This window comes from Protopterus annectens, chromosome 3.part0 (assembly GCF_019279795.1).
Source record: "Protopterus annectens isolate FY-2018-M chromosome 3.part0, PAN1.0, whole genome shotgun sequence".
Classification (NCBI taxonomy): Eukaryota; Metazoa; Chordata; order Ceratodontiformes; family Protopteridae; genus Protopterus; species Protopterus annectens.
The window spans coordinates 680,651,309-680,678,342 of NC_056731.1; positions in this window are offsets into that span (position 1 = coordinate 680,651,309).

Here is a 27,034-nt window from a genome sequence, read left to right on the forward strand (position 1 = left end):
TCCACTTGTCACTTGTCTGGAGCTGGATTTGTAGTCGGTTACTTTTACAGTCTGGGTTTTGTCAGCAAGCCAGTTGGCAACCCATTGATTGATGTAGGGATTTATGCCCAGCTTAGTGAGTTTATCTATGATTCCAAAGTGGGGGATGGTGTCAAAGGCCTTGGCAAGGTCCAGATAGGCTGTGTGGACCACCTTACCTCATCCACAGCTCTGGAGACTGATTCGAAGAAGTCAATCAGGTTCAGGAGACAAGATCGGCCCTTCATGAATCCAAACTGGGTGGGGTCCAGTGTTTTAAGGTTGCCAATGTCTTTGTTTATGAGTTCCATGATAATGCGTTCCATGCCTTTGCAGATCATGCTCATCAAACTAATGGGATGGTAGTTCCCAGGATCCAAAGTGGATTCCTCCTTGTGGAGTGGGATAACTGTAGCTGTGCGCCACTCAGTGGGCACGAAGCCTGAGGTGAGGCTATGATTAAACATGACACTTAGGTGAGGTGTCAGTTCATTTTGTAGTTCATGTAGTACACAGCCCGGGATGTCATCTGGTCCCATGGATGCTGTATTCTTAGCTTTGGAGAGTGCAGTTTCTACCTGTGTGGCCATGATTACCGGAATTTGGCAATCTTTTGGTATTGAGATGTGCCCTTTAGGGGGTGAGAGGGGGGTGAAGTTTGCACAAAATCGATTTGCCAGGATATTGGCAATATCCTTGGGATCAGTATATTTAATGCCATTCTGTTGTAGCTCAGAGCATATCTGAGCATTGCCATTTAGATTATTGACATAACTATAGAATACCTTGTGGCTGTCTTTGGAATTATTGGCAATTTTATTTTCGGAACAAGCTTTGGAGGATTTTATGAGGGATCTCAGCTTCTTACTGAGGCTAATAAGAGAATTTTTTGTATCCTGGGATTTTCCTCTTTTCTGCAACAGTTTCTTTCTTCTGTTGTATAGTTTGTTTAAGGCAGGGAACCACCAGATTGGCTTCTTTTTTTTGGAGGAGAGCATCTTGGTTCTATTTGGGATGGCATGATTCATGCACAAGTGGATGTGCTCGTACAGTGCCTTAGTGTAGGATTCAGCAGTCAAACTTTCAGCTCCCATCTGCATGGGTATCATGAAGTTTGTCACTTCTGACTTGAGTAGCATGAAGTTGGCTTTGGAGAAGGTTTTTACAGAGGTTTCCTTACTGGGGGGTGGAGGTGGGATGTGGATGTCAAGGGTGATTTGCTTATGGTCAGACCTAACCAATGAGGGGGTGACCACTGGTGTGGAGCATCTATCTCCCATGTTGGTAATGACCAGGTCTAGGATATTGGATCCCCTGGTGGGACAATGGATTAGTTGATCCAGGGAATTGGAATTTATGAATTCCAAGAACCGTTGGGAAAAGGTGTTGGTACCCGAGAAGTTTTCCCAGTTAATGGCAGGGTAGTTGAAATCACCTAGTATTAGGGTCGTTGGTTGTATCTTAATATTGTCCAGTATGTTTAGAATGGTGTAGTGAGCATCTTGGGGCATGGTGGGGATCTGTAGCAAGCTACAATTTGGATTGCAGTCTTACCTAGTGTTAGATGCACCTGGAGAATTTCAGATGCATTGTGTTGGGCAACTAGCTTGGAGGTGTGAATATCCTTGGTAAATATGGACACTCCTCCACCTTTAGTGTTTCGGTCTTGGTTTGGTGGCCGAATAGTGTGGTCAGAGTTGTAGCCTGTTATTGCAGGGGTGCTCTCTGGAGTCTTGAACGAGGTCTCAGTTACTGCACAGATATTGATGTTCTCCATTTTTAGGAGTGCTTTGACAGAGTGCATTTTGAGGTTTAGACTTCTAGCATTGAGTAACATTACCTTCAGATTTTGCATGCTTGTATCTGTTACGGTGGTGGTTTTGTCCTTTGAACATTGCCTAAAAAAGGCACTATAGGGGTGGCGAGAGCTTTAGCCAGTAACCTGAATCCCAGGGGTGACAGGTGCAGACCGTCTCTGGCTAAGCGTCATGGTTTTTCGATTATGTCATCCCAGGCAGACAGATACTGGATCCCCTTTGAATGACACCAGAAACTTAGCCAATTGTTGAAGTCAATCATTTTGTCCTTATACTGAGGTATCATTCTGGACGAAGGCAGGATGCTACTAATGGGTAGGATCATACTTGCCTGGGCCACATGAGCTGAGAGCTCTTCCATGTCTTTTTTCATGTAGTCCAGGGAGGTACGTCTCAAGTCATTCACACCAACATGGACAATGACAGAGTAGTATTTGTACTTGTTGTGGAGTGACTTGAGTGTGTGGGTTATGTGGCGGATCCTGGCACCCAACAGGCAACTGACTGTAATTTTCTCCTTGTTCAGCCTGGTGAGTGGGACATCAGTGTTCCTGACTATAAGGAAAGTACTTAACCAACAGTTTTTTTTTTTTGTGCTATATTGAATAAAGTGTTTTGGATTGTTATTTGGACTATTCTACGATTTTTTGTTATTTTGCTTTTTAAAAGTGCTGTACGGCACTTTCTTAATGCAGGGGGCATGTAAGATGTGTGTGCACTACTTAAACATGCCCCCTGCACTCAGTAGTGTTTGTGTCAATTTAGCAGTAGAAGCAGCATGCCTTCATGAATATGCAAGGTGCTGCTGTTAAAGCTACGGCTACATGGACACAATTCACTCCATGCAGGAATACCACTATTCCAGCATGGAGTTTATTGAATCCAGGGGATGTTCTTCATCATCCTACTGCAACATTGTTTTTCAGGGCCTTGATCGATGCTCTTGCAATGCTCTAAAGAGGCCAGGTTGTGTGACTCATTGCATTATAAATAATGCATGCGGATGTTACAGACAGAGGCTCTTTTTCTTCTAAATCTTAATGATACATTTTAGATGATTTATACAGCATTATTGCATGTACACACACACACACACACACACACACACACACACATGCACACACACACACACACACACACACACACACAGATATATATTTACATATATATATATATATATATATATATATATATATGTATATATATATATATATATATATATATATATATATATATATATATATATATATATATATATATATATATATATATATATATATATATATATATATATATATATATATATATATATATATATATATATATATATATATATATAGAGAGAGAGATATATATATATATATATATATATATATATATATATATATATATATATATATATATATATATATATATATATATATATGAAGAACACAACAGTATATAATACTCCGCGGTGGTGGTGCTGCGGTAGCGTTGTCGCCTCACAGTAAGACGCTGTCCGGTTTGATTCCCAGCTAGACCGTCTTCTGCATGGAGACATGCGTGAATAGGCGTACCTTTGTTGAAGGTTGTGCATCAGGCCTGGCAAGCCGGTGCATAAAAATCAACTGCCAATCATTAGCGGACCGAAGTTCTGCTGTGGCGACCCCTAACCAGGAAAAGCCGAAAGACACAAACAAACAGCAGTATATAATAACAGCATACAGTTTCACAGATAGTTAAAAATCTCAATTTAATGCACAAAAACAATTCAGGAGATAAAAATGCAAAAAAAGAAAAAATATATATGCCTTGCAAAGACATTAATGGTTCCCATCAATGAAAAAAAATGCACAAACACACACATACAAATGCAAATAAACTCTGTCATTAAATAATGAGTATTTATTTCCTGAATCATCAGAGAGATAAGCATAAAGTATATTTCAAATAATGTGAAGAATACCACTGCCTTACTGAGACCTGTCCAGGTCCACAGGACCAACATATCTACATGTGTACCATCAGGGCCTTAACAAGGGAGCTGATGGAGCTGCAGATCCAGGTCCATATTTGAAATAGGACAAAGTTTGAAATAGGACCAGGTCTGAAATAGGCTCTGCTGCTTCTTCTCAGATTAGTCTATTGTTACACTAAACAAACAAGTCCCTTTTAATTTTCATCTCCAGGCCCACAAAGTCCTATAATCTAGTACTGGGTAGCATACCATATAACCTGGTTGATACTTTCACCTAATACCCAGAAAGTAACCTATGAACCCTGCTGAGACCTATGCCTATATCTACAACAAACATATTTAGAACAGTGATACACATCATATGTTTTTTTTTTTCAGTGTCCTTGAATAATACAAAAGTTCACTAAACAAGTCTTCCTGAGACCTACACAAATCTCTACAACAAATACATGTATAACTGGGAAAGACATTGCTCAATATTCTTGAAAGAGTACTAAAAAGGTCACTGAGCAAGTCTTACTGAAACGTGTACAGATATGTGCAATGAACATATGTATTTCTAGGTCCTATACTCCATAACAGCGTCAATGTCTTTTGAAAGAATACTAAAATGGACACTTTGAAAGATGTACAGAGACGTGCACAGATCTCTACAGCATATTTATTCCTGGGATGCGCATCATGTAACTTGATCAGCATTCTTGAAATAATACTAAGAAGGTTAATGAAAATTCTTTCCTGAGACCAGCACAGATCTCTACTTCAAATATAGCTGTATCTGAAACCCATGTGACAAAACTTCATCAGTGCCCTTCAAATAATATCAAGATGGCTACAGTACAAGTTCTACTGAGACCCGAACTGACCTCTGCAGCAAGTATATCTATGGCTCCCTATCGAAATGTTGGCACTCAAAATACCTAGTGCGGATGCTGATAAACTAAAAAAAAATTGAAAATCCAGGAGAAGAGCTAATATGGAACATTGCTCATCTCCTTTTATCTTCCTTTTAGCAGTGATCACTATACCTTGGAAAAAAGGGTATATTTCTGGAAGTGGCCATCTTGGACTTAATAAATGTGAGTCTATTTTTTTAGCCATTCAGGCTCTGTGTTTTCGGACTCACTCTAGCGGGTTCTGACATTTCAAATGGTTATCCTTATGTATGCGTGGGACTCACACTGCACAATTTTATTTTAGGAAGCCTAGCTAGTCAGCATCTGTTAATGCCAGCAAAGCACCTCAGCTCTCTTATAAGTTCTGGCACTATCTGGGTCATAGAACACTTCCATTTCTGCTTGGTCTTTTTAATTCACTAATCACCACATACAATCTTGACCTTCAAGATCTGTACCTTTAGATACCATGCACTAGGTCTACTTTGGGTTGGGAATTCTATCCATTGAGTGAGAGACTGACAGATGTCATTCTTAAAGCTATCAGCCCTCATACTATCACACCCTTGTGTCACCTCCCCCTTACCTTTAAATCATATCTTTAAGGTCACAAATGCCCCTATATTTTGTGTCCTGACACAAGAGAGTAATGAAGTCATCATTATGCCTAGGTAAGGTGATTGAAATATTGCATTTCTTTGCATGCTTTAGTTATTTTTTTACTATGCAACATGCAAGCTGGGCTCATGTGTCACATACTGACCAATTATAGCATACGCACTTATGATGTCTGCCTAAGAAGAGTATTGCTTGCTTGATTTTACCTCATATCAAGTGCAAATGGTAACATATCTTATTTAAGTACTTAAGTATTCCTCAAAAATACTATAATGTCTGTCAATATTAATCTTACTTCATGTGCCTGTTCTATTGTTTTACACTGTTAAACACAGACATGAAATAATCTTTGACTCTTGCATTCCTGTCTTCATGTAGAGATGTCCATGTGTGTTTGGGCTAAATACTATTTAGTCATTCAAGGTACATTAACATATGTTGACAGTAAATCAGGATTACTTCCATAACAGCAACTGATTGCCATATGTTTACCTTATATATTAATCACTCCAGGAAGAACTACTTCTTTAAATATGGGTTTGTTTCTCAATGCCTGTTGTCCTGTTAGCATAATATTTTGCAATGTCTGGCTTTGTTTGCCAAGTTTTAACAATTTCTGAGTGTTTGTATATGGTTTGCACTGGGCCTGAGCAGTTTGGTTGGGGGAGCACACAGGCTCCTAGCTTCAGAACTGGAAACCAACAAACAGGAAACAGACATTGCTGCTGATGATTTTGATACTACCCAAAATGTTTTATCCACTTATAGACTGTTTCATTCCTAGAGTAAATTACTTAGGAATAGTGCCAAAAACATCTTGATTCCTTTTTTTTCCCCTTTTGTCACCTATGAGATTTTGGGTTAAAAGCTGATGTTTAAGGAGAAAATACAGTAATTAGTGTTCTTCTGTTCCCTGATGTGGGTCAAACCCTGCTTGCCTCAGTTCTTCACATTTTTCTCTTTGGCTGACCTTGGACAATTATTTTCCTCAGATGGTGACAGTGGTGAACATTTTGTTGTATTTATATGCAGAATTAGTGGGACCACAGTCCTAGTAATAATCTTTTTAACTTTTTCCCTAAAGTAAAGACTGTAACCTTATTAAAGGAATGTAAACCAGTCATAGAGAGTGTCTTTATAATTCAGGCTATTTCTTAAAGTCCTCTCTGGAAAAGCTTAAGCATCATTTAATAATGTTGCTTTTGCTTCTATAGCAGCATAACATCCTTAAAACATTATGTGTCTGGGGAAGCCATATTAACTGCCGCAGTGGTGCAGCGGTTAGCGTTGTCACCTCACAGCAAGAGGTTCTGTGGTTCACTTTTTGGCTGGAGCACCTTCTGTGCAGAGTCTGCATGTCCTCCCTGTAGTTGAGTGAGTTTTAAAGACATGCAGGTAGGTGTGTGTGTGTGTGCGTGTGTGCGTGTGTGCGTGTGTGCGTGTGTGCGTGTGTGTGTGTGTGTGTGTGTGTGTGTGTGCTTGTGTGTGCCTCCTGTGAAAGTTGAGCACCGGGCAGGCAACTCAACACCATAAAAACACCACTGCCATTCAGTCTGCAGACCCGTGATCCTCTGTGGTGACCCTTAACCAGGAAAAGCCAAAAGACATTCCCCAGAATTCAGCAAGCTCTGCACTGTGTGCAGGAATAGTGCAAGAGCTGCTGCAGGCAATATGGCTGACGTGCGATCCAGGAACAAGCTCCCTGGATGTGCATGAGTGTTCCTGCACTATTCCTGATGGACACAGCTCCTGTATGCTAATTATCCCATTTGCTGGTAAAAACCATGCAAATGAGGTGAATTAGTGATCCAGGAAGCAGGCAGGCATCCGTGTAGGAATAGTGTAACCTGCAGAAATGTATTTGGCTACTATCTGAATACATTTCTGCAAATTACAAAATGGAGGCAAGACAGCTCAAAATTAAGCATGCATTCAATATAGTAGGCATGCCAATGGCCAAATGGCCAAATATATGGCCGTTGGCATGAGAAATAGTTGCAAAATTATAAAAAAATAACTTTTTTTTGGCCGATTTTGGCCGTTTAAGCGTTGTGCAGCGGTGTTAAATGGGATCGGCCTGAAAATAAAAAAAATGAGAAAAGTCAATGTTAAGATGATTATGCATTTTGCAATTATAGTCAATGGCATGCATAAGACAGCAAGACCATGGGATAGTGATTGCTAAGGGGGAAGGCTGAGTGACAGTTTTGTAACCATGCATTACTCATCAGTTCTATGCAAATGAGAGGAATGATACTGAATCACAGATTTTCCCTCAGTGCTAGCTTGCACCCAACCATGTAGGTGCAGCAAGACCATGGTGTAAGCCTAAGAGCTAGATGACCTCATAAGGGTGTGTGTCATGCTTGCTATAAGATGAATGGAGCTCTGTGGCCCATGTTTATGCTTAGCTAAGCACAGCTAAGGCAGGGTGTGTGTCTAAGGCTGTATTGTCTTATACCAAGAAATGCAGAGTGTTTTCATGTCCAGGGAGGGCCAGCTTCTGCTAAATGGTGTTTACATTGCCTAAACAGGTTTGCGCGGCATGCACCGGGTTGAAAAAAAAAACAGGAAATAGCACCTCTGTTCACATGTGAGCACTGGGTATGTCCGGTGCACCTCGGGGCTTAAACGGGAAGGCAATGGGAAGGGAAAACAGCAGTAGGAAGGCAGTCAAGGAGAACTAGCATAGCTGGCAGGTGAACTGTATCAGAATCAGCAAATTATACAGGCAGCAGCCCAGCCCAGCACACTACTATAAACTAAGCAAACACCTTTCACTCTGTTTTTTCCCACAAACTCTACTCCACCGGTGTACACAGATGGGAAAATTTTACCAGACAAAACTAACAAAATGATAGGGGCTGCTGTCACTTTCATACATCAATATGTGGAAGAGGATGAGGGTGGTGAGGATGAGAAGGCTGATGACCACTCCACAGTGAGGAGAAGGAGAAGAGTGTACAGACCCAGGGTAACCTACCAGGGGCTACATAGGCTGAAGATAGTGGAGCACTATAGGGTGAACAGGGACATCCTACAGCAAATTGTTGAGCTGTGCCGGCCACGCCTGACACACAGAACCAACAGAAGAGAACCCTTCCCAGTGGATACCAAGGTATATGTAGGCTTAAGAATACTAGCCACAGGTACCTTCCAAAGGCCAACTGGGGATATCATGGGGATCTCACAGGCATCAGCATCCAGAGTACTCCACCAGTTCCTGGATGCCATGTCAGCACATGCCAGTGAGCACATATATTTCTTCAACACCCATGAGGCATTGACCAGCAATATGTGTCTCTTCCACCAAATAGCAGAATACCCTGAGGTAGTGGGTGATACAGACTGTACGCACATACACATCAAGGCACCACCTGGTGAGTGGGGTAGGGTCTACATAAACCACAAGGGCTTCTTCTCTAACTGCCAAGTCGTGTGCAATGCCCAGGACATTATAATGAATGTGTGTGCTGGCAGCCCTGGAAACTATCATCACTCCCACATCTGGCATATGACACAGCTGTACCAGAGATTTGCCAATGGGGACATCCCATATGGCCAACTAGTGGGGGGTGCTGGTTACACACTGGAGCCATGGCTGATTACACCCATCAGAAATGCACACACACCCAAACAAGAACTCCATAATAAGGCACACGCACAAACCAGAATCATAATAGAGCATGTGTTTGGGATGCTGAAGTCACGGTTCCAGTGCCTGGACATATTGGGTGGAGCCTTGCAGTGCTCTCCAGCTACATATACACAAATGTTCATTGTATGTACCATGCTATACAATATGATCCTGCAGAAACAGCTGCACCAGGAACAGCATGCGGCAGGGCCACACAGCCCCTCACCATTGCCAAGGCCAGCACAGGCACAGAGTGACTTGGAGGAGGAACAACCTGAGCCTGCTCCTGCAGTCAGAAGGAGGCATGCCAAGTATGCCCAGGCTTTGGCAAAGAGGCAATGCATAGCACACACACTGACATGGTAGGAACCCAGGGAATGACACCTCTCTCTGACTCACACATACAGTAAAAGGGCTGCCAAACATGACACTGCCTGTGCTTTACCATGTAGGGAATGTACTATGTGCATCCGACATAGTCTGCCCTCCAACACCATCCTCAATACTGGCACAACCACAAATAACTCACTCTTCCTATCAATTGCTGAATGGAGTAGTATGTTCTGCTAGTGGTATCTATGGTATGGATGTGAGCATGCAAGTGAATCGGGTGGCTGAATGGGATAGCAGCAAATATTGGACACCTATATGGGCAGCATGAAATCCATAACAAATACTAGTGTCAACAAAGTAAGCAGTACTACACAAGGTGACAAATCCCACTGCAGTAAATGTGGTGGCCCAAATGTCTGTCCATAGGACACACACATGCATGTCAGTGAAGCTCACATACCCAACAACAGCTTCAGACAGCAGGATAGGTGTAGATGACCACACAGAAAGGCTGTGCTAAGGCCTCCAATTGATGGCAATGGAGAACAGCCCCCTCCAGACCTATACAGACAGACTACAACAGGTCAGGCAGTTGGATGTTAGTTCTGAAGGGTAAAATGTCTGAAACTGAAATGTAGGTCAATAAAACCTAAGATCTGTACTCTACTGATATGCCTCTAGTCTGCATGATAGGTCAGAATACAAAACGAAATGGAATCCAGCAAAGTACCTGAAATACCAGTACAGTCATAGCAAATGTTTACAGTTGTCTGGTGTGCCCCCCTGCTCCCCCCCCCCACAATCCTATGTAGAAATGCAATAACATGTATGTGTGGGTTCAATAACAGTGAAGCACAGATTACCTGAGCTGGCCCAATATGCAGGATAGATTGTTGCATGTGTACAATATGCAAGGCTCTGTATGTTAGGTTGTTGTGTGTTGTATGTTGTGTGTGTAGGCATGGAGGGTTGTTTCCTGGTGGCCTATGGCCAGTACTGTTGATGACAGGGCCATGCTTTAACAACTGCAGTGCCAACCACAATGCATCCCAGCAAGACTCAATTCAGCAGTCATGCATATTCATTGTTTGGATGTAATATCTGTCACCATCTGAAAGATGGACATGCCATGAATGTGGGCTCAGACATACACACAGTACACAGATGGAAGTACTTTAGACAGAGTACATAAAATTTAACTGCCAGCTGCACACACCTTTGAAATTGTACATACAGGTTAGCAGCACATTAGTTGTCTGTGTAGTATGGAATACTGATGTAGTCTGGCCAATCACTGGCAGACCACAAAAGGCGCAGTTGTGAAGTAATGAGAGACTGCTGATGTCCCTGCACAAGGCAGCATAAGGAGAATCTCCCAGGTATATCTGTGAGTCAGCTGCAAGAAGCTTCCATATCACACATGCACTCGGCACACCCCTCCATCAGACACAGGTTTATCACAGGTCATATCCCTGCTCTTGTGAATGAGTACAGTATGACCTCCACTTCTGTATGGGAATACCCACAGAATGCAGCATGCTAAAGAGGTGTCCCATGCAGGTGTGTCCCTAGCTGTAAGCAGCACCCTGCCAGCATCCAGAACAATGGATTAATATGGACAGGAACTATGGCCATTAGCACCTCACACACTTAACATTCACCCCAGGGAAATCCAGTGGCTTCCAGCCTAGGACTGTAGGAGTAACAGAATGCACTGGCCTGCTACAGATGGCCTACATCAGTACCAAATGCCCTACAGTCATCTGCCAAAGGCCTGTGCCTCACCTTTACTGCCAATGTATGTTATCTCTTGGGGTGCCATCTAACAACATAACACAGTCCACAGAACACAAATGAAAGGCCATGTTGACAAATCCCAGTAGCATGCCCACCATGCCCTACTGCATGAACTGTGGACCAACCCCTAAATACTGCTGGGATGAAGGGACAACTATAGGGATATGTCCCAGATATTGCTTGCATAATGTTAGGAAGAGAATAGAATAACAGAGGGGCGGTGTAGAAACATGGACGCCATGGAGTATGTGCAGTCTAAAACTCTGATGTGTGCCCATACTACCCCTGCTTTGCAAACCCAGTAATGGGCGGTGACAAACCTGCTTGTAAACCACAATGTGAAGGGGAACTGACCAGATATATGAGCCCTGCCTCTGGGTAACCTGGGTGAATCTGTACAGCTGAGAGGTATGGCCACAGCATGATATATGGCCATTCTGTTACATCGATAGATGTGCAAGCAGAGTTTCTTCAGCCACCACAATGCCAAAGTGCTGCAACATTTACACAGACCCATCAGCAAGTGTCTGCAGCTCCCCCTCCATAATGACATGAGTGTGCTAGAATATGTAGGCTGCAGACCACAATACTGGACACAGCTTCATTCATCTTGTATTCCCCAGGAAATAACTGTGAGCAAATAAGTATATCTGTCAGTAGCTGATGACATAATACATCACAGGGTAAAACAGTACATATGTCTGAATATCTCTGCTAACACAATAGTTACAGTATCCCACTATCCTTTGCCCATTGTGACTCCATATTGTCAACCTATCTACAGATATACTGCAGAAACAGGTTGCTGGCTGTAGGTGTGGAAAACAGAATCCTGCACTGGAGTACAACCTACCTAGAATGGATTCTCACACTCAATACAGAAGGTCATACTGGGAATGCTCCCACACTTAGAGAAACAAAGCCTATGTCTGACAACAAAATACAGAAGATCATATTGGGCATGCTCCTACACTTAGAGAAATGAAGCCCATGTTTGACAAAAACAGTGGACTATACATATCTGTCAGCTGCAGATTTCTGTGCACACACACCGCCCATGTTTGACAAAAACAGTGGACTATACATATCTGTCAGTTGCAGATTTATGTGCACACACACACCATATTGCACACCATTCATGCTTTGTACACACATCAGATAAGAATACACACATTATATGTGTGTTATTTAGCAAGCAAAAGGACATGGCACCCTGTTTCATCCCTACAGTAGGCAAATAAATGCTTATAGTGTTCCTTTTGCTATGCTTCCCACTGGACACCTGCAAGAACTGTACAATCTGCAAATGTAACCCACAAAGGGAATACCAGGCCTTATACACATGCCCTGTAAGGACAGATGCCAGTAACTCCACTGAATACCTGCATCATGCTGTCAATGTAGGTGCAAGCACAACCTCAGTTCCATAGCCAGGTCTCACCAAATGAGGTCAGGAATGCCACATCACAAGACAACAATCTGTCCACACAACATGCACCAAAGACCTCAAGTATACTTCCACATGTCACAGAACATGCATGTGGGACATGTGTAGAGCCCAGACACTGTCCATGCTATGGAATATAGATCACATACATGGCAAGCATTGCACAGCACTGGCCACCCACAATAGTAACTCAGATGAGTGGATGGTGAATACAATATCCACCTGTGGGGGCCAATCCAGGGACTACACCCCTGAGACACACTGGAGACCATTGTCATGTGGCTTGATGCTAAGGTATTCGCTTTGCCTAGCCTTGTACAGCCTTTAAGCACAGTCACCTACTACACACCTGTGAAGCAATGAACCCATGCATCTCAGTACTGGCAAACGTGTGTGTGTGTGTGTGTGTGTGTGTGTGTGTGTGTGTGTGTGTGTGTGTGTGTGTGTGTAGATTAATGATTTTGAAACCATTCACACTCACTACACCTCCCATTGCCCTACTGTAGCACACTTGCTGATGTCAGTCACCTCAAAATAATCCTTTGGCAATGTACCAGCCAGCTAAGCTCTGTGGCATGTGTGATAACTGTATAATACTTTAGTGTAGCAAAATAGTTAGGTCAGAGTTCTAATCCTGCCCCTGCCAACTGTGATAATGTGTGTGATTCCCTGAGAGAGTGTGCGTGTGTATTCCTTGACAACTGTACTTGTATACTGTTTTGTGTACTGTCACATGGACTACACTTCCCTTATCCCTCATTTATCACTGTTGCTGATGTCACTCACCTTCAAAGATACCTTTGGACAGCTTTTCAGCACGTAAGCTCTGTGGTGCGTGCAATGACTGCATAACAATGGAATAGCAAAACATAGTCAGGTAGGGGTTTGAAACCCAGTACTGCTAAGTTTGCATGTGTGGATGTTAGGGTGATTGTGTAATGACAGGATCCATTGCAGTGTGGATTTTGCTACATCATTATATCGAGGAGCTACATGTCCCGTTGTCCGCATTACAAGGCCAACATTTTCCAAACACTGTAGAGATTGTTGTAGACAATCCTCAGCCATAAAAGTGTACAGCCATGTGGAATTACCATGTGACAGTACAGATTAGCACACAATATAGGCAACCATAATAATGCCCAGATACCACTAACCACCCATAGATCATATACAAACACGCTTGGCTCTTGCTCTCCTACTCCCTTCCTTTTTTACTTTGTCTCTGTCTCTCTCTCTCACTCCCTCTCTGGTGGATGTGGAAAAGTACATCTGCTTTTCTTAGGCATCAGCTTGAGTTTTGTAAGTGATACTCATGATCAGCTGATGGCCTGTGCATGAATTGCAGTCCCCCATTTTTAATTGCATGTGGAACAGTTGTGGTATCATTCCTATAGCCAATTGCATGGAAACACAATCCTATAACTAAGCACTTCATGTGGGTGTTGGCCCTTTTCCTTCACTGTGTGCAGGACTTCATGTGGGTGTTTGACAAACAGCATCACAGAGGGTAGTTGGAAATACCTCTTGCAACATACACTGTGGAGACAGGCCAACAAACAGGAGGGGGGTGTTCCAGACATGGGGACAGAATGTAAGTATTGCTCTTCTACATTTGAAGTAATGTTGGTTTAACAGGGTTTGTGTGGATATGGCTGTTCTACATGATTTAAAATCTGGCATGACAGTGTTATGTGGTTGAGGAAACTCTCACCTGTAGGGCTATCTGCAGACTGGCCAGATTTTGGAGACTTACATGTGTTGTGTTATTCACACATTTCCTATCTTTAGAAATGCAGTAGCATACTCTGATGATTGCAGTCAGTACATGGTGACAACCATGTGAGTTACTGACTTCATATCCCTCAGAAGACATATGTCACAACAAACCCTGTTATACCAGTAAACATATGAGTTTATCACAGCAACATGTCAATATTGGCCCTGTGTTTGTGCCTCCAGCCACAACTCCGTCAACCTTTGTACATATGTCTTGCAGTAAGAGATGCATTTGTTCAATACATCATTATTTACTGACATCATTCCTGATAACAAGCCAGTGAGGTATCAGACTGCTAGACATGTTATGTATAGTAGGCCTTATATTTGAGGACAAAACCTGGACATTCTGTTGTAGTGTGTACAGTAGTAAGGTATGTGTACTTATGATGATTGTTGACAGAGTGTGCATTGTGAATATGTAACTTGGCCTGTGTACAGACTGTGGTAGATGTCATTGTTCTTGGTCCTGTTATATCTGATGTTGCATGCTGCTCCAGTGTATGGTACCCTACTGGCATACATGTTTGTTGGGCCAGACCAACACATGTCCCATACCATAGTCAGGCATCAGACTACACTGTGTATTGGCCCTGTATATGAAGGGTTAGTGTCTGAGTGGCACATATGAGGATGGTGTTGTTCACACAGACCATATACTGTAATATTAATTAGGCTTACCATATGTGACTGTGGGTGTGTTCAGATTGGTTGTGGGTATGCACTTTCATACTTTTGTTTGTTACTCCATGCTGTTTCTTGCCTGTAGTGCCTGCTATATTTGCAAGTACATGTGTATTCCCCCATAAGAAACGTAGGCCAGTGTAAAACCTGTAGTTTGCACAGTGCTTTGTGACATGCCTAGCAGCTCAGTGTATTTACGTAGTGTGATGTTATATGCAGATATTTGTCAGATGTACTGTTGCTGGGCCACCATAACTGTTGTGTATTTCTGACAAAGCAGTGGGATACTGTACAGATGTATGTCACAAACTAGTGGGTAGTATGTGGGCTTGTGATCTGTGCTCCTCCAATTAATATGTGTCAGGACAGACAGGAGTGTGTGAATGCATAAACTGTGTGAGCTTATCATAGGTTCATAGGTTCATATATCTGCGATCCCATCCATTGGTCAAGATTTCTCTTGAACAAGGCCAGCAGTGCTCTGCCTCACCGGTGCCAGGATTTTGTTCGCATGCATAGGAGTCTTTGTGATGAATCTATCCCTCCAGCCTACGTCCTAATAATGGCCGTGTCGAGGGTTCGTCTCCGCCCTTGTGGCTCTGATGGACAAATCTGGTTTGACATGGCCTTGGATGTTAGGCAAAGGTCACCTTGAGATGGCGACTGAATAGAGCTGGGAGCTTTTCGGTCGGAGCGGGCAGCATAGATTTGATTTTGAGACCTCCTTTTGGTGGGGACTTTTTTGTTGTCTCTCCAGCTGCACCGCAGTCGTGTCGTCAGATACATTCCGAATGGGGCATTGTACTCAATCATTATTCACGAGTGGTGATGAGTAAAGAGACTATGACCTCCCTTGATCTAGATGAGAATCTGTTTGTATGTTAGGTTGTACAAGGCCTCTGAATAGGGCAGCGGTGGCCTCTGAAGCTGGAGTTCTTTCAGTCGGGCAGCGCGGGATGGTTTTAGGACGTTTAGACCTTTTTTGGTGAGGAACTTTTGTGGCCTCTCCAGCTGCTGCAAGTGTCGTCGTCAGATACATTTGAATGGCATTCATTGTTGCTCAATCATTGGTCTGATGGGTGGTGTAAGGGAGACTATGACCTCCCTTGATCTAGATGAGAATCCTTCATGATAAGGTGGGTAATGCAAGGACTTCCTAACTACTTTAGCTACATGGGTGTCGAATGACAGACTACTATCAACCTGGGTCCCCAGGTCCCTGATAACTTTTGGTAGCTAGGTTAACCCCTTTTTTATGGGAATTTTATGACTGCATTTTTTTTCATTTAACTTTAGGCCGTGTTTCTGGCACCAGTTATCCGTTTCTAGACCTTCCTTATGAAGGATAGATGTGTGATGTGTTTTTCAGCATGGCGTCATCTTTGCAGTCATCTGCAGCCATAACCAGCTATAACCTCCTGTGTTTATTTGTGTACTGGAAAGTAGAACAAATCAAGAGGCAAGACTGAGCCCCCCTGGACACCATGTGACAGGGGCTTTGTGTCTGACATGGCCGCCAGCAAACTCGACCCTGTGGGTTCTGTCACTCAGCCAGTTTGCAACCTTAACATTTAAGCTGATGAGTTTTCAATGATACCCGAGTGGGGAGGGTTATGCTTGGCCTTAGCCAGGCCGGGGTAGGCTGTATGGACCCTTTTCCTCATCAATGGCTTTGGTGACTGTTTCAAAAAGTCAACCAAGACAAAAACTGGAGTTGGATCAAAAGTCTGCAAATTCCCTATGTCTTTATTTATGAGGCAGATGCTTAATGGGCTGGTAATGGGCAGGGTCTGTGTGGGCTGACCGGGCAGAAGCTTTGTGAAGTGGGCCTGGGACCACAGTGCGCCACTCCTGGACGATCCAGAGGTAAGACTTTGATTAAACAGATGTCCTAGCTGTGGGTTTAATTCCTCATTGTTGTTCGTGGACACACAGCGGGGGACACCATCGGGTCCCATGGAGATTTTGGGGGGAGGGAAGAAGTTTGCACTGAACCTGTCAGCCGGATCAGTAATTCACATCATTTTGAACTAGTTCTGAGCATATCTGGGGTTTCCTCCTAGGTTTCTTTCATAGCTAAAGAAGGCCTTATGATGATTCTTCTTTTCTTTTTTAGCTTTTTTCTTCGAATTTGCTTTTGATGATTTTTATGAGAGCTCTTTTTTTACTTATAGTGATCAAGGGGTCTTACCTTTTAAGGATTTTGCTCTGTCTTGTAGTACCTGACGCTTTTGCCTTTGGTGGTACAAGAGTCTTTGTTTTTTTTGGGATTGCCTTGCCTCCATGCAGTCCTGCAGGTGCTGGTAGAAGGCGCTAGGAAGTTCAGCTGCTTGAGTATTTTTTTCCCACGCTCGGGGCCTGAAAGGAGACCACACTAGTCTTTAGAAGTGTGAGGCTTTTGAGAAGTTCTTTACTGTGGTCTTTTTCTTTATTTCAGGGTGGGATGAGGAGGACCAGCAGCCATGAGAGTTTTGTGTGGTCTCTCACCAGTGAGGGTATACTTCGGTGTGAACATTGTGCTCCCATGTTTCGTGATGATGAGATCAAGTATGTTATCTCCTCTTGTGGGATGTAGTTGTTCCATGGCAGCATTTTTGTTTACTTAATTCCAGAACTTTGGGCTAGGTGTTTGGGCTCTGAGTAGTGTTTCCCAGTCTATATTAGGGTAATTGAGTCTACCTAGTATGATGGTGTTTGGTGACACATTTATCCTCTAGTGTTTCAGGAAGGCCATGTGAGGGTGGCCTGTAACATGCTACATTTGCAGAGCAGTCTTGCCTATGGTTAATTGCACCTGGATGGTCTCCGATGATGTGCATTGCCACCAGTCTTGAGGTGAGGGTTGTCCTTGTGAGATATATGACCCCCCCCTCCTTCTTGTTCTGTCGGTTTTTTTTGGGGCCGCACGATGATATGGTAAAAACCTGATGGCGCTGGGGTGCGTCACAGCACAGACATCGATGTTCTCCATACTGAGAAGGGGCCTCAAGTGCGCATCATTTTGAGATTTCTGGCATTGAGCAGGCAGCATTGTAGTTTTTTTTTTTTTGTGTTCTAGGTTCTAGTTGGTAATTTGGCCTTTGAGCCTTGCCTAAACTATGGGGGTGGGGGTGCAAGAGCCTGCCAAATATCCGAATCCCAGGTGACAGGTGCAAGTCCCCCCTTGAGCGCAGCGTGGCTGTCCAGCATGTCATCCCAGGAAGACAGATACGATCCCTTTGAATGACACCAGCATCTATTCCAATATTTTCATAATATCCCTATTTACATGGCTATAAACATCCACTTTGTCAGGATTGGTCCACACGTCTTGCACTAAGGAGTTCTGTGTTAGGGTTGGGAGGGTGGCCTAATAGTTAAGGTGTTTGCCTTACAAACAGAAAGTGTGGGGTTTGATTCTCACAAAAGATAATTGGCTAAGCTTAAAATGGCTCGCAAGGGCAGTTAGCTTAGTCCTAACCTATGAACCTACCTCTGGACTGACCAGAGTGTGTCAGACTGTCCACATTTATTGGTCATATCTCTGCTGTATTCCATAGGGTCATTGCTGTGATTTGTGTGGTACTGCACTATGATGATCTTATGATGTCTGTCAGTAACTGATGGTGTTCATGTCAGTATCAGAAGTGACTTACCAATCATTTCTGTTAAGACAACCCCTGTTACTGTAGCAACATTCTACATTTATACCTGCAATACTTACATGACTTCCCCTTGTACTTAGACACTGTGACTATTGGTGCTGAGGTATGACTCCACTACATGTTATGGACATATGTTTTATATATATATATATATATATATATATATATATATATATAAGGGGTGGCGTAAGCCACAATAATTTGGGCTAGGCTTATAAATGCCTTAGGGCAGATAGCCTAGTATAAACCTATGAACCTATGAACCTATATATATATATACATATATATACATATATATGCATATACATACATGCACACACACACACACACACACACACACACACACACACACACACACACACACACACACACATATATGTTTACATATATATATATATATATATATATATATATATATATATATATATATATACATACACAGATCTATATATGAATATATATAAAGCAATATACAGATGTATATAAATACATATATAAATATATATGTGTATGTACATGTATACATATTTCTACATATGTATATATATATATATATATATATATATATATATATATATATATATATATATATCCATATCCTTGCTATGTGTGAACATGAGTGTTGTATATACCTTCCCAGAAGCATCCCACCATATTTATCTATGTGTTTATATAGATATAACAACATACTGATTCAACACTATTTTCACTAACAAGTGCTACACAATTGTAGAAGTCAAAGCAGTTATTCACTACTGTTCGGTATGTGTACTGACAGATATATTGGAAAAACAAAGGACATCTTCACAGCTGTTATGGCTTAGTGGTTAACTGCTGTGACTATAGTGTACAGTGTCATGGGTTCAAGGGCTGTTTATTTTGTTACTAGGTAGCACAATGACTGTTGAATACAGATTGGCTAAGGCAGTTTTGAGCAGCTTTAAGTGGGTTTGCATGGGTTTGCCTGATGGTAAGCACTGCTAACGTACGGTTAAATGAAAAGGTGCTTACACCATGTAAGTTTAGCTTAGCATTGCACAAATCTGCTTAGCATTTACATTTAAGCAATGCTGAAACCTGCTAAGCATGGCTCAGCCCTGGTAACCAGTGATCACATTCCAGTCTGATGAAATAGTTGGGTAATGGCATCTTTAATAAGTGTATTTAATTCCATGTACATAACATGGTTCTATGTGCTGTCATTACAATAGCATGTGGTGTGAGTCTACTGTCTGAGACACCTGAGTATATGTGGCTTGTACAACAATCCTTTCCATTTGAATGTGTTTCATATATGGGTAACATCCCAGGTTATATGCAGTCACACTGCCATGTAGCATATCATTATGGTACTACTGTTAACAGTGCTTTCCCATGTAAGAGTAGATTGCAGATTGTAGTTCTGTAACCAAACACCTGTGCATGCAAAGATGGACTATGAGTACTAACCATCGTATTCTTGGTGTGTGAGCTGTGTGTTATTAAGTATTTGCTACTGGATATTGATCTGATATGTGGATATTAACTGTAGACTACTATGTGTATAGGACATGTCATTAAGGGCTGCTGTCATGTAGTAATGGCATACCTATCAGTGTCAGACGTCTATCTGTCCAAACATTCATCCTAATGCATAACTTGTTGGCTAGCTGATGTCTGTCTGTCCTTGGTACAGATGTCAGGTATCCATCTTGACTGCTTACAGGCAATCTATGCTTGACTGACACTGACATGTCTGCCCAGCTGTGTTATGAATGCCAGAGCTAGGAAACCCCACCCTGTATGCACCACATGCCATGAATACCTCAACTATACTACTACTACAGTCAACAGAACATGCTTGGGTACAGGTCTCCAACACAGACACTGGCCATGTTATGTAATATATGTTGCATACATGTCAATTGTAGCACCTCACCAGCCCTCTGCAAGTGGCAACCAGATGATTGGATTTTGAATTTAACTTTCACCGTGAGGATCACTCATATGGCATCAGTTGATAGATGGCCTGCTGACAAACTTCAGGTGGCATGATACCACTGTAGCTACATCTGCTACTCTTCTCCTTTCTTCATGGACAATATCCTGGTTCACACCTAGGAACACCTGCACCCATGGACTCTAGTACTGACACATCTGTCAGTGTGCTTTACTGAGAATAAGAGTGTCTGTGTGTTTGTAAACTTGTAGTTGATAATGCCCTGAGGGCCTTCTCACCCACTACATCCCCCATTGCCATAATTAGAAATGGCTGCTGCTGTAATGGACATTAGGTGTACTGTGTTTCACTCTTCACCCTATGGGCTACCTGAACTTGCAGTACCAGCACAACACTGTTGTACAAATGGGTAAATAGGCATGGGTTGCCCTCTGAGTCCTGGCAAGAGTGAGTGTATGTTTGCAAGTGTGTATATTTGTAGGATGCAGCATTTTGAGGCCACATTCTCCAAATACAATACACCTTGCCATACAGTATAAGTGATAGTGATGTTGCTGACAGTAGGAGAGCCATGACAAACCATCACCCTACTATCCCTGCGGCATGTGCAATAGATGCATATCCCTGTAGTAGCATTGAGATAGACAAGGGGTTGTATTGCAGTCCTGGTCAATTTGTGATTGTGGATATGTCAAAGTATTATCATGGATTTCAGTGAGTAAAATATCCAATGTGGGGTGTGGGTGCTGGGTATAAAGTCTTTACACCATGGTACATGTCCCAAGGTCCATTGCATGAGGACCACTGTCACCATCAACCATACAGGTAACTGATTACACTATCCAGCCCAATGATGCATGTGCTGTGTGCAAATTATCTGTAACAGAATGGACTCACTGACAAGGTAGTTAGCACTGATAAACCCATGTCTCTCAGATGTGTTTATGACTGTTGTGTGTTTGACAATGTGTATATGACAGTATGTCACACTATGTATTGTTCATTAACAACCGGTTCATCCCCCATTACCTTACTGTACAAGGCCTGGTGATATTCTTCACTTAACAAGAAGCTCGGTACAGACCTCATCCTAAAAGCTGTGTGGTGTGTGCATTTATTGAGGCCAAACACATTAGTAGCAATAAGTACTATGGAGGGGTTCTACTCTCAGTGTTGCAAAGTAAGTGTGTGTGTGTATGTGAAGGGATCTACTTCAGTTTGCAGAAAATATATGTCCCAGGAGGTTATCTGTCCAAAAACTGACTGGCAATTGCTGACATTTCAAAGGTATCATCTAGTTGAAATGAATTCCATCAAAACTAGTAGTAGATGTGTAAATGCCATCTTCACCACTGTATAGCTATACTGCGATACTGGAGCTGGTATATATAGTTGGGTGTGGATGTTGTGGACGCAGCCACCCTCATTAGAGTTATTGTTGTGTGTATCCCCCTGCTTAGTCAGCTGTAATACTGTACAGTTTATGTTAACAGTTTAAGTAGTTGTCAATCACATTACATGCGGTTCTACACCACCCCACACCCTCCAAAGTGAAGGGCTGTGCCACCCACACCAGCACACCTATGTTTACCAACTCCAGCATTGCTCTACATTGGGGAAGGGGACATATACCCTGCCAGTACCATTGTCAATGACAGTAAACTAGCGACTGATTATTTAGTGATGTGATGTTTTGCCTATTTTGTTTTGGTGGAATTATATAGGCTAAAATGGGGTCACTGAAAAAGTAAGTACATCCATTTGTACAGTATTCTCTGTGTATTGCATCAACACCAAAGCCTGTGTGTGCGTGTGTGTGTGTGTGTGTGTGTGTGTGTGTGTGTGTGTGTGTGTGTGTGCGTTTTATATACAAACATGTGGTGTGTGCCACAAAGTACACTTGCCATTGTCCATTGTAGAAGGGATGCTGACATCATCCACCATGCACTCACCTGTATACACCCCTCAAACCTATCAGCTATGTGGCACATGCAGAAACTGTTACGCAGACCTGTTACTTCTGTTCAGCTGTACCCAGGATATGGCACAGTCAAGGTGTCACCACAGTGACATACCCATTGTATGAAACAACAGCAGACCAACATCCTGCTGACACATAGACACCTACAACACAAACTGAATACATTATGCAGACCACCATCAGTCATTGTTAATAACAGCTACAATGCATCATGGCTGGACAACTACACATCCTGACATGTAAGCATTAAACTTTCCTGATGAAAACATGTTACACAGCATTACATTGGTACACATTATAACATTCACCCTGTGCATCAGAACCATATTAGCCTGTCCCTGCATTGATGTTATGGATGACAGGGATGTGGCACAGGTATCATCATATGCACAGGGTGTGTTGTAGGTTTGACAGAGACCCAGGCTGATCCATTTGGTTGACATCCTGTGTGTGTGTTAGGGGATTATATTATTCATTGGGCTGTGCTGATGTGATGTGTGTAGGTATGGGGTTGCCCTAGCTGTGTTTGCGATACCTGTGTGTATGCATGGACACAGTTCTGCCATGTAGCTGCCTTATATATGTTCTTTTTGGACAGCTGCAGACCGTACATGGCAGGGTGTGCAGTTCACCATCTCCAGCCATGGACACGAGAACTGTGCCTTCCAGGGGTTCCACAAGCACTACCAGGTACAAGGCAAGATATGGCACTATCCCCTGAGGTTGACAAATGTCTGCTGGATCCGGGTGCCTGTTGGGACCAGCCAGGGCCATGTACACGTAGTCTGATATGTTGTGGTGTGGCCAGCATCCCCCCTGCAGTGCTGGTACTGTCACTATGGGAGCAGCTGCAACTTGTTGCATGTCCACATAGACCTCTACCTGTTGGTGTTGCTGACCTACGTCCACATGGCTGTTGCCCTACTCCCACCATATGCTTGAACACAGACATTGCATGGTCAAGGATTCCCACCATCTCACCCAACCGTCTATCAAGGACCTCTGAAAAATAGTGCTGGGCACCTGCAAGATCACAGATGGTGTTGATAGCAGAATGAATAGCCCTCTGAAGCCTGAGACTCTGTCTGGTATAACGTTCCATACATGCCTGTGCCTCCATGATGGCCCAACACATGCATCTGGTGACACCTGCTGTGACACTTCTGCACCCCTGTACATCTGCCTGTGTGGTACCTTGCCAGTCATCTGGCTATTAATGTTGTGTCCAGACACACTTGCCATAGTCACCACAATGTCCTGTCCTATGCCACCACCCACCAACTGTCCCTCATCTATGGCCACTGGTGATGGGGTATGTATAGGCAATGTGAATGTGTGTGGAGGTGGGGTGGATAACAATGGGATGTCAACTGATGGCATGGCTTCAGCCCTTGACAACCCCACCTATGCCTCACCATACTTATCATCATTGTTAGAGTCTGTAAGGTCACTAACCTCAGTTTGCCTGCAGGAGGGACACTTACCCACCCTCACCACGTGTGAGGGGAAAACAAAACACCTACTTTAAGACCTGTATGTCATTGCTTACCTCTACACACTCTCTCTCTCTCTCTCTCACACACACACACGCACACACGCACACACACACACACACACACACACACACACACACACACACACTTACAGATAAAGTGGCACAAAGATATTACACAGACATCTCATTACCCAACTGTCAACATGCATGATGTATGGCACTCAGCAGCATGCACTGCAACTATACTCAATCACTGTTACCAACATTATACATCTCTGCAATGCATGTGTTGTGTTAGGAGGTGATGCTCCTTTCCCTGGAACACACTGCACCCATGTACACAATATTGCTGTGCACCTGTTCAGCACCCTGGCACATACTGTGCACCATACCTCAGGGGTGTACACACCATTGCTGAATGTGTATATGTGTGGCAGTTATGTTTGCTCTGTTACTCACAGCCCCTATGTTTTTGTCTGACACATACCTGGGATGATATGAGGACAGATGTCAATACTGAATGCCTGATGTCTGATTTGTAGATCTCATCATCAGCAGTGCATGTATGAGCAATACAATACAATTATACTGACAACCTTCAATACTTACTGTGGCTATGAGGAGTGTTCATGTCACCCTTTTCCCTGATATGCCATGGGGCCACAATATTGACTATGCTAAGATTACACACACCTGATATGTGACATATGAACTGCGCAATCAAATGCAGTATCAAACAAATGTGTTAGTTGTGCAGATGCTGATTGTGGTGCATACGATATGTGGGTTGCATATGTGTACACACCCTTAACACAATGGTTTGTTGCAGCACCTGTTAAGTGAACTACAGCAGTCACTATTCCTGGAAGGGGTATACTAGCATGTGCATTTGCACTTGTCATTATTTGGTCACTCCGCCCTACAAATGTCCCCTAACTTTGCCAGATTGCAAGGTAAACTCATGTTCACAGCCCTTGGAGGTCACACAGTGCCTTCACTATTGCTGTGGAGTCAGAGTTATGTCTGGCACAATTCATGACCTTAACTGTGTTCAGATACAGCCATTCTTAGCAAGCTTTGAACGTATGCTTCAGTTCACTGTTGTGTTTCAGGATGACACCCCCTCCCAATCCTCAGCCTTTTTCAGATGTTTGACAACTATGTGCCACACATGAGTGTCATTTTGCAGTGTCCCAAATTCACAACACCATGTCTACCAGCCTAGTTCCTGCTAATGAACAGCAAAACTAAAGGTGTACACTGGCACCAACAAGGTAAAGATGGGGATGGTGGGCCTGAGGTGGAGTGAGGTGTTGCTTGTGCAGCACATGTATCTTTATTAATACTGTCTGTAGGTTTCAGCCTTGTTCTTGGTACACCATTACACATTGTGACACATGCCGTTGGGAGAGTTTTGATGTTATGCATATGCTACCTGTAGAGAGCCCTGGAAGATGTTCCCTGTGGAACAACTCTTCCATCTGATTACCCTAACCCATAGGCCATACTTATGCAGACTGCATGCAATTGTTGACACAGGTGCTGCTCAGGCAGTACTTGCTAGACATTTCTGCAAGTCCCTCAGTGTTGCAGTATGTTTCTATGCAGCCTCCATGACCAGTCTGCAACATGTGTCGTCATCTGTCTTGGATGGCCATATGTTTTTTTCTACATTAATGTTGTCCCATACTTCATCGTAATATACATGACTGTCTGCACTGTTTCCCATGGTATATACAATGGTTAGGTAAGGCAACATCTCCCACTCCTCCTGAGTGCTACCTTTTGGATATGGGACCATTCCATGGTTTATAAGATGTGTGCAAGCTATGGCTGCCTCTGTTGCAGGTGAGTGGGCAAATGTCATGGACATACTTCTTGGACTGCAAACCATTAATTGGTATGACATTGAGGACCTGTACTTGATGGAAGGTGCATACTCATGAAGAGTGAATGCTATCCGTACCTCAAAAGATGGTTCCATAGTATGTTATTTAGAGTGTGTGCACACATATGCTTCCATTGTTTAAGGTATGTATTCCCCATATTTGTTGTCCTAACATAGGATGCCATAGTACACATTCATTGCTCATGTTAGGATCACATTACAGGTTGTAAAAGTTGTGGAATGTCGTATTGTGATATGCCCTTGTATAGATCTGTAACAGTTGCCATTGTAATAGTGGTATATACAGTGTTGTAGCCACTGTATAAGGGTAATGTTTCAGACATGTCCCTACTGTAGGCCATTTGTCCTACCATTATGTCCATCTCTGTCCACACATCTTGCACTGACAGGTTGTTAGTTATACTACAGGACTCTTACATACCCTTCAGATATGCTACATGGTGACCACTGTGATGCAGTGCAGTTAACAGCAACAATAAGTGAACATGTACATCATGCATTATGGGTAGGTGTGTTAAATCTGTACATGGAAAATACCATGGCCATAACATGGCCGGTGTATTGGCAAACCTGATCAAAATAAAACCATACTCACCAGCTACAGGCCGCTGCCCCAGAGATATATCAGAGGGACCTATATAGTTGTGTGAGAGATGTGATGTCAGTAGCCACACTTGTGGCATTGATACAGGGTGGCAGCAGGATTTGAGTACAGCAACAGTACAAACACACAGTACTAGAGATTATGCACATCTGTTCATTACTACACTGCAGCAACAGACTATGTTATTTGACATATGCATGAACATACTTTACAGATGAAGATGGAGAAGCAACAGTGGTGTACTAATGTGCCCTGGCAGCTTATCTATATGCTCCTCATCCATTGTGTGGGTAGTACCCACCTCCAAAATGCTATCATCAGGTTCTAGGCTTGCCTTGTGGGCAGGTGCCCCAAGGCTGGAAGAGCTCCTCAGCATGTGTCAGTGGGGGATGGATGGCATGACTGCCACCTGTGGCTAGCTGGTCCATCCTAACTGATGGGTGTGGCAGATTAAGTCAGTGCACTGATATCGTACC